This window comes from Onychostoma macrolepis, chromosome 06 (assembly GCF_012432095.1).
Source record: "Onychostoma macrolepis isolate SWU-2019 chromosome 06, ASM1243209v1, whole genome shotgun sequence".
Lineage (NCBI taxonomy): Eukaryota > Metazoa > Chordata > Actinopteri > Cypriniformes > Cyprinidae > Onychostoma > Onychostoma macrolepis.
In genome coordinates this window covers 2,672,860-2,688,624 of record NC_081160.1, presented here as the reverse complement: position 1 = coordinate 2,688,624, position 15,765 = coordinate 2,672,860, and the positions used below count along the sequence as shown (strand labels likewise).

Here is a 15,765-nt window from a genome sequence, read left to right as displayed (position 1 = left end):
ATGTACAACCTTCACTGAGCACCTGGCAACATCTATGAGCTAGTCAGATATAAAAACCCATTATATTGATTCGGAAGAATGTTGTACTTGTGTTTTTGTTACTTTCTTCCATCATGATCTAAACTTTAAAGTCACTGTAAGTCTGTATGAGCCCCAAAAATGTTGTAAATTGCATATTTGCAATATATTTATACACTGCTGTTCAAATGTTTAGGGACAGTGTTTTTTTTTTTTTTTTTTGGAAAGGAATTCATATTTTTATTCGAAAAGGATGCATTAAATTGGTCAAAAGTGACAGTAAAGTTTTTTTTAATTGTTAAAAGTTTTCTATTTCAAATCAGTTCTGTTATTTTGAACTTTCTATACATCAAAGAACCCTGAAAAATAAAATGCATCATCAGCAACACTGATAATAATCAGAAATGTTTCTTGAGCAGCAAATATTAGAATGATTTCTGAAGGATCATGTGACACTGAAGACTGGAGTAATCATGCATTCAGCTTTGCGTCAAAGGAATAAACATATTTGAAAATACATTCCCATACAAAACATTATTTTAAATTGTAATAATATTTCACAATATAACTCTTTATACTCTATTTTTAATCAAATGAATGCAGCCTTGGTGAGCAGAAGAAACAGTTTGGAAACATGTCATCATTTTTGCAGTTCCATTCAGTGCCTCAGAAGTGATCAGAAACTTGCATAACTTCTTTTTCTAAACTAAAATATGCTACAATAATGAAGTGGTCCAAAGGTTACATAATGCATATCAATATCAAGTGCTTGAAAAGAGAGAAGGAAGAAAGAACTGAGGTGCCACACATTTCCCTGATCTCTGGTTTTGCTGACATTCCCTGTTGAAACGAGTGAAGAGAGTTGAGACACTTTCCTCCGTCTTTATTTCCAACTGAGTCGCTGTAATTAGTCAACACACACACACACACACACACCTTTCTCTGCTAATCAAATCTGCACTTCCCATACGCTGTAAGTAACAAGCCCTTTCACTCATGTTTAATTATCGTCTCACTGTGAGGTCACGCGCATCTGCTGACAGATAGTAGTTTAGAGTCTGGACTGTACTAATCTAAAGACAGGATGTCATTTAACAATCACTCAAGAAAACTCAATCCAGTAACATCTCCATTATGTTCCTGAAATCATCTCATAACGACTGGAAGCTCTTTCTAAAATCATTTTCTTTGTGTTTTGTCTGTGAGTCTTTCTTTCGCTGGCAAGCGTGTGAATCGCGGCTTTGAGAATAGATGTTTTGAAGTTGTAAAAGTGCATGTTTGGAGGTGATAATTAATGAGAAAAGCACAGAGACCTCTGTAAGAGCACCTCTGAGAGCTCCTGAAGAGGTGTGGAGAGTGTAATTTATAGTCAGGCTGTGAAACAAGACGAGATGAACAATTTGGTCGGTCTCACAAGCAGCTGGCAAGAAATAAGCAATGTAAAGTTATGATTGTGATGTCACTGTGCATTATTGAACTGTGAAGTTGCAAGTGTTCTTTTATGTGCAAAAGCAATTCGTGTGAAAACAGGTGTTAAACCGCTTTTATTACATCCTTAAAAGTAAAAGAATAAAAAATATATTTTAAATACGACAAGAATCTGTGAGAGAATGTGCCTCACAGTGATTTCAAGGTAAAGCATGTTCTTAAGCACGGTAAAATCAAATCTTCAAATGACTAATTGCTTTCATAAAACTGCTGCATCAGCAATATAATAAAACACCAATAATGTTCAACCAGATCTGCATCTCCTGAATACAGCAGGAGAATAGTGTTAGGCATAGTTTACACGTCAAAGATCATTTGGTTGGAAGTTTTGAATTTGATGTCATTGCACAAAATTGAATCATGATTTTCTAAGCGGAAAAAAGCAGAATTTTCCCTGCCCAAAATTTTAGATTTTGTTAATATCAGAGTAAATCCACTATTTTGTAGAGGGGGGTTAAATTGACCATTTTCACTAGAGATTTGGAGCCAAATTTCAGGGGGGTAAAAATGACTTTAGAAAGATGGCAGCATCATAATGTTATTTTTACACAGAGATTGGTAGCTCTATTAGTAAAATCTATTGACTTTAGCAGTGCTTATTGCATTATATACCAATGGTGACAGTTCAAAAATGGGGGCCTTTTCACTTTTCACATTTTTGTGATGTATTAAAAATATTGTAAAATCCTATTAGATTCTGGTTCTTAGCAAAGATTTATTTTGTTATCTTTCATTTTTAAGGCCCAATATGGTTTATTTTCAGAGCTATAGGAATTTCATTGTGTCTCCAGGAGTAATTTTACACATTTTCAGTGATCAAAAACCAAATATGGGTCGCTTTGCATATAACTGATACTTTTTTCTTTCAAAGAAGAACAGTGACCAAGCATAGTTTTGTTTCATTTCATGTATCATTTAAGGGTGGCTTTATCTGAAATAGACTGTAGATGATTAATAAAAGACCACAGAGATCATAGAAACACCCTTTAAGCATATGCAGCCTGAAGCTAACAACAGAAGTCAGTGCATTTAGCGTTATTTTTAAAGCAGTTTAACTGCATGTGGTGCATGTCATGATTTAGACAGCTAGGATAATGTTTTTGTTTAATGCACCTCATTGACAGCACTAGATGCTTTTTCAGTTTCGCTAAAATCTGTGAAATATCAAACACTGCTTAGAGCTGGCTTACCTGGAATGTTCTGACAGCTGCGGTCCATGGAGAAACAACACTCAGTGAGAAACTTTGTGTTTTATTTTTCTGCTCATCCGGTTTACAGTGGATATGATATCCTGAGAGAGAAATAGAATTAGAAAGGAGTATAAAGGAGTAGTTTCTTGTCTTGTGTACAAGAAATAGAAACACTATGAACATTTTCATCAATCTGAGGGGATTAATTATATATTCTGCATAATGATTTCTCTTTTCTTTGCTTTAGGATCTGGAATATTACAGTACTGTTCCAGTTGAGTCATTTTATTCAGCCGTATTTTGTGTTTATATTCCCATGGCTGCAATTATGGTTGCATTTTTAAAGTCGTGCTCCAAAAATGTTGTTTTAATGCAAAATCTAAAATGCACATGTGCTCATCTCTGATCTCTTTCTGTCCTGTCTGAGCAATCTGAGTGTAATCTATATGGAGTTACGCCATGCTATCTTTATCTTTATCCTAAAAACATCCACCTACAGTAGTTTGTTTGAGATCATTTTAGCTGTTGTCTCTAAACGGATTTGGGCTGAATTTGGTGGATGGCAGCTGTTCCCATCTATGGATGTTCTCATGTGTCTCACAACCATCTGCCGATCAGATGCCACATCACGTAAGCTCTTCATGTGCTTTTGACATCTCCGCTCATCTCTCTTTATTTGATGAGCTAAAAATACTTTTAAAAGAGTGACGTCTTTTGGATGTGAATTACTTGGTGGTTATTTTTCACAAGGGCTTGGCTACAAATAACACAAAGCGCATTCGAATGTGAATAAACATCTACAGTTTTGAGAAATTCACTAATTACAGTTCTTAATTAGATGATCCACGCTTAGAACTGATGATAAATGTGTATAAATGCACAGTGTGTTAAAGTTGTTTGGAAACTGTAAACAGTCTTTAGTTTGGCTAATCAAGTATTTGGTAGAAATGTTGTTTATTCAAAAAAGAAAAAAATAATGCGTTTGTTTATAAAGCCTGGTGTCTTTTATCCTTTTTAGTTGCTGTATTTTATTAAAGCAATAAGCTGTGTATTCCCAAGATTTTACCACAGTTAAAGGAGTAACTCACTTCATTTCACTTCCATTATATGGATTGATTCTTTTCTTCTCTTCTTCATTTTTTGTTCTAAAAAAATCTTCATTTGTATTCATCTGGGATGGCACTAGGGTGAGAAAATTATGAGTGAATTTTCATTTTTGGATGAACTATCCCTTTAAGTGACATTTGCATTTATTCATTTAGCAGATGCTTTTATCTAAAACGCCTTACAAATGAAGAACATCATAGGCAATTTGTCATAAGAGATGACAATATTCATGGTGCATAACAAAGTTTTATTTATTTTTTTAAACAAATAGGAGTCTGCATAATAAACAGAAACCAAAGCACAAAAAATAAATGTGGTTTGATTGGCCTGTTTTTGTTTCAGAGGTAGTGATGTGGGACTGAATGATTTGTTTTTGTTTTTGTTTTCTCTGAATGCATTGATTGGCGTGGTAGTGTTTGTATTGATTACTGACTAACTCTTTTCCTCACAGAGAGAGAGAGAGAGAGAGAGAGAGAGACGCAGCTCAACTCTCTGCCTGCGGCTACAACACACTTTACTCTGACTGACTGCAGTGATTAACCAGGAAAACACTCAATATTGAATTCAACATGTTTGGTGTTGGTGTGTTGAAATGCAAGAAAAAGAAAGATTATTGGATGCATGACAAAAGATATTGACATTGAACTTTAAAGGAATAGTTCAGTCAATTTGAACTTCCGTCACCCTTTACTCACCTCATGCTATTATTTTCCATAGTTTGAGCTTCTCTGCTCACCAAGGCTGCATTTTTTGCTCAAAATACAGTAAATATTATTACAATTTTAAATTGATGTTTGTGAATATATGTTAAACTGTAACTGAATTTTCAGCATCATTACACCAGTCTTCAGTGTCACACGATCCTTCAGAAATCATTCTAATATGAATGATTAAGAAACATTTCTGATTATTATCAATGTTGAAAACAGTTTTTTGTGGAAACCGTGATTCATTTTATTTTTCAAGATCCTTTGAGGGATAGAAAGATCAAAAGAACAGCATTTATTTAAAACAGAAATCTTTCATTATAAATGTTTTGACTGTCACTTTTTATTTGTTTAATGCATCCACATTGAATAAAAGTTTTCACTGTATCTCTTTATCATTAAGCTAGTTTATATAATCTGAACAGTACAGTAACTCAATGTCCATCACTCTAATAATCTCCTTCATCATCAGTCACCAAAGAAGAGATGCATAGTTTTATGCAAATACGTTCATATATGAGAAGTTTCAGGTCACTTCAGGACAATCCAGACTAGGGTGGAAGTTTGAGGGCAGTTTGGGTAAGAGTTTGGTTCAGGACAGAGCCGGCGTTTGGATTTAATGTGTTTGAGGTGGGATCAAACGGAAAGGTCCGGATTGAATCTCGCTTCATCCCATTAGCTTCTGCAGAGAAGGGAGTCTAAAGGATAAGTATGCAAAAATGTACCGCTTGTCAGACTTTTAATCCAAAGCAAGAAGACTGCACTGACAGATTCCTATTGGCAGCTCGGGGCTAAACGCTTCTCCAGAGGCCTTCGTGATGACAGAAGACATGCATGTGTGTTCAATCTCACAAATCTTTAACCTCTCAGCAAACAGCAAATGTCCTTAATTGGATCATTTGAAAGCAGCACATTTTAAAAAAGTATTACTAAATTTACTTTTTTGATAATGGAAATTTTTTCTATATCACAATATGAATTACTCGAATGAGAACATTCTTTTTTCTTTCTCTCTCTCTCTGTCTAATTGAAATGTTTCAAACAACTTTTTGGGAATATTGTTTTAGTTATTGATGAGCGATCATTTTGTATTTTGTAATAGTTTGTCAGTCGATGTCCTTTATCACTTTCTATCACAACTTTTCTATCATAATGACGTTACCTAACAGGAAGTGACATCATTGTAGAGGACAAACATAAACAAGAAGTATTATCAATAGATTTTATGAAGACTGGGATGTTTTGGGGTTTGTTTCTTTGTGTTCATCTTGTTCAATTACACAAATATAATTATTAGATCAATTGATGCATAAAAATACAAAATGAATGTTAGCACTTTATGAATATCTTCATTTTCTTGTCATTGTGTAATTAATTAAACAGTTAAAGTCACCGAGCTTGTCCAGAGCATACAGTATTGCTGTAGCATATTTACATAAAAATCTTTAAACGACAACACAAACTTACACTTTTATTTTAATTACAGAGTAAAGGTGTTGCACCAGAAAAGGAAAGCTGACATGACTCTTAATGATGGAAAGATCGTGTAAGTGGCATTATTCCAGGATCTCTGAAAATAAACTCATATAGTTTGTTTGTGCACTTAGTTTAGATACCTTAACCCAGTTCGCTCTGTATATAATAACTGCATCCATGCATCAAGCATCAGTTCATCAAATCATTTCACACGAGTCAAGCGCTTCAGTCACCTCCTCAGATCACGGCTGACATATTATTCCCAACATCTCCTCCCAGAAGACCTCAGCATGTGTGTCACATGCATCTGCGGGTAAATAAAGACGAAACTGAGTGTTTTCAAGTTCCAGTCCTCTCTAGACCTGAAGAAGAAACTGTTAAACAGAACAAACTATTATCAGTATTTTAATGTGAGTCTGTCAGGACAAGTGTGTTCTGTCCTGTGTGTAATTCAGGCTTGACATGTGCAAACATTAAAATGCTCCAATTTCTGTCCTGTAATAGAGCTCCTCTTGTTCTTTCTGTCACAGGTCTGTTAGTCAGGGCCTCATGTAGTCAGGCTTTTGAATATTAGCATATAGTTTGAAACACATTACAGATTATTCTGGTCCAGAACTACCCACTTAGACCGGAAGAGACCATATGATTGACATGTGAAAGTGATCGACCATAGTTTTTGCTTTTATGTGCCATTGAGTCAAGTCAAGTCACCTTTATTTATACAGCGCTTTTAACAATACAGATTGTGTCAAAGCACTTAACAGTATCAAATTGGAGGACAGAGTGTCAGTAATGTATAATGATAAGATTAAACACTCAATTTTCTTAATTTTCAGTTAAAGGCATTTCATTATTGAATTCAGAGATGTCATTGTCTAGCTCAGTTTAGTTTAAATAGTATCTGTGCAATCAAATCGGCGATAATCGCTAGAAATTAAGTGTCATTGAGAGGCAAGTTTAGAAATTTGTCAGAAGGAAGAGGCTTGGTTTTTCTTTTCTTTCTCATTTTAATGAAATATAATGTTTGACTTTTTAACTTCAACTATAGCTTTTTTGTATTTACTTGTCATTTAGTTCATGTGAAATCACAGTAATATACCTGGACAACAACAGCAGGAACTACTACTGCTACTACTACTAATAATAAAAGTACTAATAAAAATTTTGGGAGTGCATGTAATAAAACTCAGCTATGTATGACTTCCAGACTTTTATGGTAGTTTTTTTTTTTTTTTTTTTTTAACTGAAGAACGAAAATCACACGGATTTTAGGCCTAAGGCAAATTTTTATTTTTATTTTTGAGTCAAATATTTAAAAAAAAAAAAAAAAAAGTATATTATTAGCAAGCTTTTGAAGATTAAAAAAGAATAAAGACAAATTATAAAAATAAAAATAAATTTATTTTTATTTTTTAAATTTACTTGCTAAACGTCTAAACTGAATGAATGGGGGTCGCTGTCCGCGGTGCTGATCTTTCTCTCTCTCTCTCTCTCTCTCTCTCTCTCACACTCTCTCTCTCAAACACACACACACACAGACACACAGCTCTCTCTCTCCTCTCAGTGTTTGTGTTGCTCTCCTCGCGGATGAATCTCGCAGTGATGGAGATCAGAGTGGCTCGTTTTCGCGTTCGCCGGAGATAAAGTGATTTTAAGGAGAAATGCGGCGTGTTTCCTGTGCTGCTGATCGCACGCACCGCCAGACCTGAGCTCGCATTGAGACGAAGAGCGGCGCTGGGAAGTTTAATGTTCCTCAAGAGCGACGGAAACAATCATCCGAACCTCTGAGGTAAAACTCCTCCATCTGCTGAACCTTCTTGTCTCAGGCTATTTGTGCTGTTTGAGTCGAGATGTGTATCAGTATGTGTGTGTTTTGCTGTTGTTTTGTAAGTGTGCCCGTGTGTTTCTGTCTGATGAGCCGGAACACGGTGTGAGGTCTTGGGCTGTGTCTCAAAACCTAGTGAGCTGACTACATAGATTGCATTTTTTGGGGCATCATAGGCCCGTTTTGAGTCAGAACGCTCGTGTACAAAAAATTTGCTGGAACGCAAATAATATACAGTATGCTCTTTGTTGTTTGAGATACAGCCATTAGGCTATTAGTCGTGTAGTTGATGCATTTGGGCTAATAAGCACTTGATGAAGGGGAAATGTTCCTATTATGACCACTGTCTGTCAGTCTTATCTCGTATATGTAGATTGAAATACAGGCCGGGAGTGATAACTGCATTTACAACAGTGATAGCTAGTGTTGAATGAGTTTCTAGTGAGCAGTCGACTTGGACTTAATTAAATGACTAGCCACATTAATTCCTATTGTGAATCTGCTGGAGCATCACGGATATTGATAAAGCAGCTGGTTTAAAGCTGAAGGGTGGGCTCAGATGCATGCTCTCCTGACCTCAAGATGAGACATTTCCCAAAGGAGGTTAAGAATAGTTTGAGTAAAGGCCAAAATAAAATGTTTGCATTGCTAAAAAAATTGCTGTATGAATACAAATATGTGCAGTTTTACACATTGGCATGTTGCTTCCTATGAACCCGGGAGCAAAAATAAGGTTTGATGCTGTCAGAAATGCTGTTTGGCCATCAAGGGGGTCAATATAAGCATTTGGGCTGTTTTTCAGCATGCAGCCTAATTAACGTCTTTCAAAAGTCTGCCTTTTTGTGAAAACTGAATTTGCTTCTTTAGCTGTGTGGCTATTCTGTGTGATGTGAAATATGGTATCATCGTATGTGGATTGAGCTTTTTTAGAAAAACTCTTGCAGCTGGTGATGGTTCCACTCGATCATATGCTCACACATTTTTAGTCTTGTCACACAGGCTTCTTTTAGATAAAGGCTGAATAGAATGGATTTTAAGATTTAGGTCAGTTCTGGTTTTGTTTGTGCATCCAGCTCCATCATTCTTGTTTCTGGTATCGGCCCGCACTGTTGAAAATCCCTCTAATTTACCCTCAGCTACATCTATTTTATTCTTACCTCTGAACTTTCTGCAAAATGCCTTTTCTTTTTTTTTGTCTATGCATGACTTGAAAGTTTGTCAACTTTTGACTAAACAATGTGTTGCGTAACAAATGTCTGTCCTTTTATACATCTTCAAAAATACATCAGATCTGCTCAGATTGTTGTGTTAGCTCTCATTTGTTGAGTTTTTATCTAGCGCAGTGAGTGTCATCTGTGATGCTCTCTATAACAGGCTGATGGCTTGGCAAATACTCGATTCATCTCTGGGCACACTTACTTGCACTGTTTTAGCAACTCGCAGAAGACCTAGATATCTTGGCTTTTGACGCATTTCTCAGAGCATTTTATACTGCACTGCATATGGGGATTGTTGCTTAATTCTTCATCTTATGCTTTTTTGTAATAATGTTGTTTTAATTTGAATTATGGTGGCATTATATTGGAACTGTTATATTATTAGCTGTTAAAGTTAGTTTCTTTTGCACAGACACAGTTCAAGTGAACTTTATTGTCATTCAACCCAGACATGGTTTCTCTACAGGTACTGGCAATAATTCATTCAAAACATTAATATTATAAGCATGACATCAATATATAGAAAGGCCATTTTGCATATCACATATCAGAAATGCAATATATGTAGTACAAAGACAATAATCCTACAGATTAGACAATAAACAATACACACAGTATACAAGGCATTTTGGAAGTGCATGTGCGTTCTACAAACTTTCTTCACATTGTCTAATACACGTTTCTTATTCTTCTCTCTTTGTTTTTTGTTTTTTGTGTAACTTCACTGACAAAAGCTGAGGATCCTGATGTGGTTATTCTCTAAATGTGAATGAGAAGAGTAATGCTAAGACTCTTTTCTACAACCTAGTGCACTGCATTGCTGTCTACCATCTACATGCATCCTAACTGAAACGGAGGCTCGTAAGTGACAGATTTGGAGCGCAAATGTGTGTCATACAAATAGCGTCTCACATGAAGCAAACGGGAAACTGGATGCACGATTGATTTCAATAGACTTACGATGATATGATGTGAAGTTATGAAGATAATGATACAACACTGTAAAAACTGTACACACAAATATTAAGTAATATAGTCTGTTTTAATTAATTGAAATAGTCATTTATACATTTACAATAATTATATCAAAATGCATTCTATGTTTGCCTTCTCTGTAAAGAATGCATTCAATGCTGCATTAAATTTTGCTCAAAGTAAGGTTTATAGAGTCATTATGACAATGCTTTACAATAAGATCCTCAGAATCAGAATCAGCTTTATTGGCCAAGTGTGCGCAAACACACAAGGAATTTGTTGTGGTTTTTAAGAAGCTCTTGGTACATATGTACATGCATACATATGCATACATATCTGATATGGGAACATAAACATTTAAACATTTCTACATGCTAACATTCATTAATTAAGCAGTTAACATCAAACAACAATGAACAATTCTTTTACAAAAATTAGTAATCTTGGTTAAATGAACTTTTTTCTAAAACATCCATTGTAAAATGTTCAAATGAACAAATTTTCCTTAAATTAAAAATCAGTGGACAAAGGAAAAGAAACAAGAAAACCAAATTGTATCTTTTAATTGGTCTAGCAATTTTAATAAAGTAAAAGTTTGTTCAAACAAATCTCGCTTAAAGTACTGAATTAACATCAGCTAATTTATTATGAACAAACATGAATTAACGTTTAATAATGCATTTTAGCTTTAGCCTAGTTTAATAAATAATGCAAAAATGTTGTTCATTTTTAGTTTGTAATACCTTATGCATTAATTAATGCTGAAACTTATAATCATGTTGCCTATAAAGGACGGTGCATTACCAGGTTTTGAAACAGAACTGAGCCATCAGTGCATTCTAGAGCTAATAAATGTAGAAATGAATTAGTGCATTCACTTTAGTGCACAAGATCTGTTGCATGATCTAAAGTCAGCACCAAATGCTCAGATTTGTAGTACTTTGTCTTAAAGTATATCCTCAATCTCGTGTCCAAGTTTTGCTTTCTATTGATGATTGACTGTTGCTTTCATTAGAAACCTCCAAACAATCGTATCAACCGAAAGCCCTCAAACAGCAGTGAAGTTTCTATCTTATCTCAGTCTGCCATTGTGAACGGGCTTCTCTTGAATGGGCCGAAGTCAGTCCATCACGGCGAGTCAATAAGGGAGCGAGGGCCAACAGCCACAGCAAAGGCCATGAATGGACTGCTAATCATAGGCGGATCAATAGCCTTTTCAATAGCGCTTACTCATATTTAAACAGGGCTCAGGCTGAGAGCTCTTTCTGTGCACGCTCGCTGCTGAAATGTGACACAATGTTCACGTCTTGCAGTACCAGCTGTGTCTTTATGCCACCAAATTAACATTCACTTTAGCAGCACTATTTCAGTAAGTGTGTGTGGATGCTTTTTTTATTGGCCTGAATAAGCCTCACCTAACTGCTTTAGCGAACTCAATATGCTCTTGTGCTAAAAAGAAAAATAAGCCGAACTGAAGGCAACTGATGTCTTGTTGTGGCACGATAGCTTGAGAGTCAAAGCTGTATGTCACTAAAGAGTGTTCACCAATCAGCCGTGAGCTTCACTTTAGCAATGGTAAAATAAAATCATATTTTCAGGGTAAATCAGTTGGTATACAAAATAAACAATGGCTTTTTGCATGCGCTACTTTACAATGTGAAAATAAGTTTATACAATCTCGAAATAATTAGTATTGCTGCTATGTTTAGAAACAGAATATGTTTGGAATGCATTCAGTGGAAACACTTAATTCAAGATATTTTAAATGCAAAGAATAATTTTAAGTATACGTACATTAAAATACTACAATGTTTAATATAATTTACATATTATATATATATATTCATTTATATTCTACTGTCCAGACATTTGGGGTCAGTAACATTTTTTAAAAAGGTTTGAAAAATTATCTTCTGCTCATCAAGGCTTAATTTATTTAATCAAAAATACAGTAAAAACAGTAAAATTGTGAAATTATTATTGTGATTTCAAATAATTGTTTTCTATGTGAGTATATTTTAAAAGGTAATTTATTGCTGTGATCAAAGCTGAATTTTGAGCATCATTACTCCAGTCTTCAGTGTCACATGATCCTTCAGAAATCATTCTAATATGCTGATCATTTCTGATTATCAATTTTGAAAACAGTTGTGCAGCTTCATATTTCTCTGGAGTGTACATATTTTTCCGTATCAGGACATGATAAAAAAAACAAAAACATCTGGCATCCTTGGCAAGTCTTAAAATTTGGAAATTAAACCCTCTGATGAACAACAACACATGGCGTATCATACCGTGTCATTATTTATTTACCAAAAACCAGGCCAAAATGGAAAAGCCATGGGTGACAAACTAAGGACAACCCTACTGTTCACATAGAAAGTAAGAGGGTAAGTAGTGGTCATGCACTGCTAATCAAATAGCTTCTATTAACTGATCATCAGTAAGTGTGAGCACCTCTGTAAAAGCAGACGTTTTGCCAAAGAAGGCCAAAGAGGAAAGACATGAGCAATGATCTTAGAGAAGCAATTGTTGCTGCCATCAATGTGGGAAGGATAATTCCCACATTGTTTATTCACAAGTGGAATTTATTTCCCCCAAGATCAGACCGTGTAATGCTCAGAAGAATGGCAGACAACCCAAGAATTTCACCTCAGACTCTACAGGCCTCAGTTAACATGTTAAATCATAAAGTTCATGACAGTCCAGTTAGAAAAAGACCAGCCAAGTATGGCACGTTTGGAAGGGTTGCCAGAAGAAAGCCTCTTCTCTCTAAAAAGAAGACGGAAGGATAGCTTGGGTTTGCAAAATTGCATCTGAACAAACCATAAGACTTCTAGAACAATGTCCTTTGAACAGACGAGACCAAAGTCGTTTGGCCATAATGCAGAGCAGCACGTTTGGTGAAAACTAAAAGAACACATCAGCACAAACGCCTCATGCCAAAAGTCACATGCTGGACTGCTGGAGGGCTGATGATTTTGGGCTCGGTTTGTAACCACAGGACCTGGGCACCTCACAGTCATTGAGTCGACCATGAACTCCTCTGTGTACCAAAGTATTCTAGAGTCAAAAGTGACGCCATCCATCCAACAGCTAAAGCTCTACTAACATTGGGTCATGCAACAGGACAATAATCCCCAGCACACCAGCAGAACAGCTGAAAAGAAAAGAATCAAGGTGTTGCAACTGTCCAGTCAAAGTACAGAGCTCATGCTGACTGAAATGCTGTGGTGAGAGTTGTGCATACACAAACCTCAATAAACTGGAGCAACGCTGAAAAGAAGAGCGGGCCAAAATTCCTCCAGAACGATGCGAGAGACTGATAAAGTCATACAGAAAACGATTGGCTTTATTTTTGCTGAATAAATAATAACATGGTGTGATATGTCACATGTTGATGTTCCTCTGAGGTTTTATTTTCCAAATTTTAAGCACTGCTGAAGACCAGATGATTTTTGTTTATGTCCTGATATAGAAAACCATGTATTTGCCAATTAGATTCAAGCATTCAACAGCCCCCTGGTTTAAATATATTGTTGTTTAAATAAATGTATGTTTTATATATAATATGTAATATAAATATATATCTTTAATATAAATATATGTTTAATATAAATAATAATATAACATATATAATATAACAATAATATAACATAATTGAGAATAGAGAGTTCAAAAGAACAGCATTTATTTGAAGTAATTTAATGCATTTTTGCTAAATAAAAGTATTCATTTATTTGTAAAAATCTTACTAAGCCAACTGTTTTAGCAGTAGTATACATTAATAATCATACTACTACTACTAATAATAATATTCATCCATAAATAACTAAATAATATCTTATATAATATGAAATTGGCAATAGTTTAATTGAATAAAAAGCTGATGTTGTCTATGAGGCAGTGAGGGAGCTCAGTACGGTTTGGAGTTCAGAGACGTCAGTAAAGCAGCTTTGTGTTTTTGTTTTCAAGCGTCACGTCGTTAAATCCATCAGCAGAGAAGACTTTCACTACGTTAATTCCTAAATGTCACTGTGCTCTCTGGTGTGTCACTCAAACCCCAGAGAAAACGCTCTCCTCAAGCTATTTCCGATTTCAAATGGCCTTCTAAATCCCAGCAGTGATTTTTATATAAAACAAATCACAGCTCTGATGGTTCTAACCTACATACGTGAGGACAAATAGGCCTAATTGGCCATGAAAGGCCGCTGTGTGTAAGAGTGAAGGACGTGTCATTGGGACTATAGCACTATCTGGACAGAAGCGGCCCGCTGATAAAGCACAGCGTCGCTGGCCTCTACATTATTCATGCACTTCCTTGTATTGAATATCTGCAGAAATGGAGATGAGCGTTTGGTTCTGGAGATCGGCTGCCTGATTTCCTCGTGTTGCATCAATTGGGAGCAGAGAGAGAGATGCAAAAATGAGTAGAAACTCTGTGTTCTGTTTTCTTTGTGACACAATCTTCCTCTCAAACCCCTGCTGCGCTGAGAGAGAGAGAGCAAGACTAGATTTAGAAGAACAATATCACTAAAAGACGCTTCGCCATGGTGAAATTTGCTTTAAGTCAACATGAAATCAAAACTGAACCAGTTTATTTTTTAATATACATTTCTGGTCAGATTTCTATGGAAAGGTAACTGAATTCTATGGAAAGGTGACTTTTTATGTCACAATTCAGTCTTTTTCTCACTATTCAGAGTTTATATCTGAGAAAATTGTTTTGTTTGCTACTTGCAATTGTAAGGTATAAATTCTGAGAGACAAAAACTCAGAATTGTGAGAAAAATGTCAGAATTGTGAGATATAATTGAAATGTATTAAAAAGTTATAATTTGCAAGAAATACTGTAAACTTATGATTGAGTTTATAACTTAAAATTGAGATAAACATGCAATTCTAAGTAAAAAAGTCAGAATTGTGAGATGTACTGAGATAAACATAATTCTGACTTTTTATCTCACAATTATGATTTTTTTTCCTATTCTGAGTTTATACTGTAAAGATATACTGTAAACTCTCAGTTATATATTTATAACTTAGCAATTGTGAGATGTACACTTGTAATACTAAGAAAAAAGTCAGAATTGGAGGATATAAACGTGCAATTCTGAAGAAACAATGTACTGTGATAAAGGTGATTGTGAATTTTCTCACAATTTTAACTTTTTTTCTCACTATTCTGAGTTTATAGCAATTATGTGTTAATAACTTAAAATTGAGATAAACAAAAACACAATTCTAAGGAAAAGTCATAATTGCAAGCTGTACTGAGATAAAAGTTGATCTGAGATACTATTTTTAATCTTTTTTTTTTCTTGCTATTCCAGGTTATCTCACAATTCTGAGGAAAATTGAAAGATATGCTGTCAACTCGCAATTATTTGTTTATGACTTGCAAATGTGAGATATAAACACGCAATTCTAAGAAAAAAATGTCAGAATTGTGAAATGTACTGAGATAAAAGGCAAATTTTATCTCACTATTCTGAGTTTATATTTTGCAGGTCTGAGAAAAGAAGTCAGAACTGCGAGATATAAACCCAGAATTGTGAGAAAATAGTCAGAATTATGAGATAAAATTATTTACTTTCCTCATTGCACATTATTCCAAAGAAAAAATGTTTTTTTTTCAATGAAATCAAATTCTGCCAGTTCTGAAATTACTTTTATTTTTGACTGACGTCACTTAGACCAGAAATAATGTCATTTATAACTATTTTAGGCTGCTATTGCATCATACTTTTTCAAGTGCATCA

At 34.9% G+C, this 15,765-nt stretch overlaps 1 protein-coding gene across 6 annotated transcripts in view; it reads left to right on the top strand.

The window, feature by feature from the left end:
* Positions 1–15,765, top strand: part of dlgap4b (discs, large (Drosophila) homolog-associated protein 4b) — a 172,799-nt gene that overhangs the window by 43,930 nt on the left and 113,104 nt on the right. For 3 of the 6 annotated variants that reach the window (XM_058777890.1, XM_058777888.1, XM_058777885.1), the window contains exon 1: positions 7,524–7,775. The exons of 1 other annotated variant lie outside the window; for it this stretch is intronic. The gene's annotated coding sequence lies outside the window, so the exon portion shown is untranslated. Of the gene's footprint in view, positions 1–7,523; positions 7,776–9,762; positions 9,890–15,765 lie in introns of those variants that run through there. 2 more of the 6 variants (XM_058777886.1, XM_058777889.1) reach the window with 2 other exon arrangements.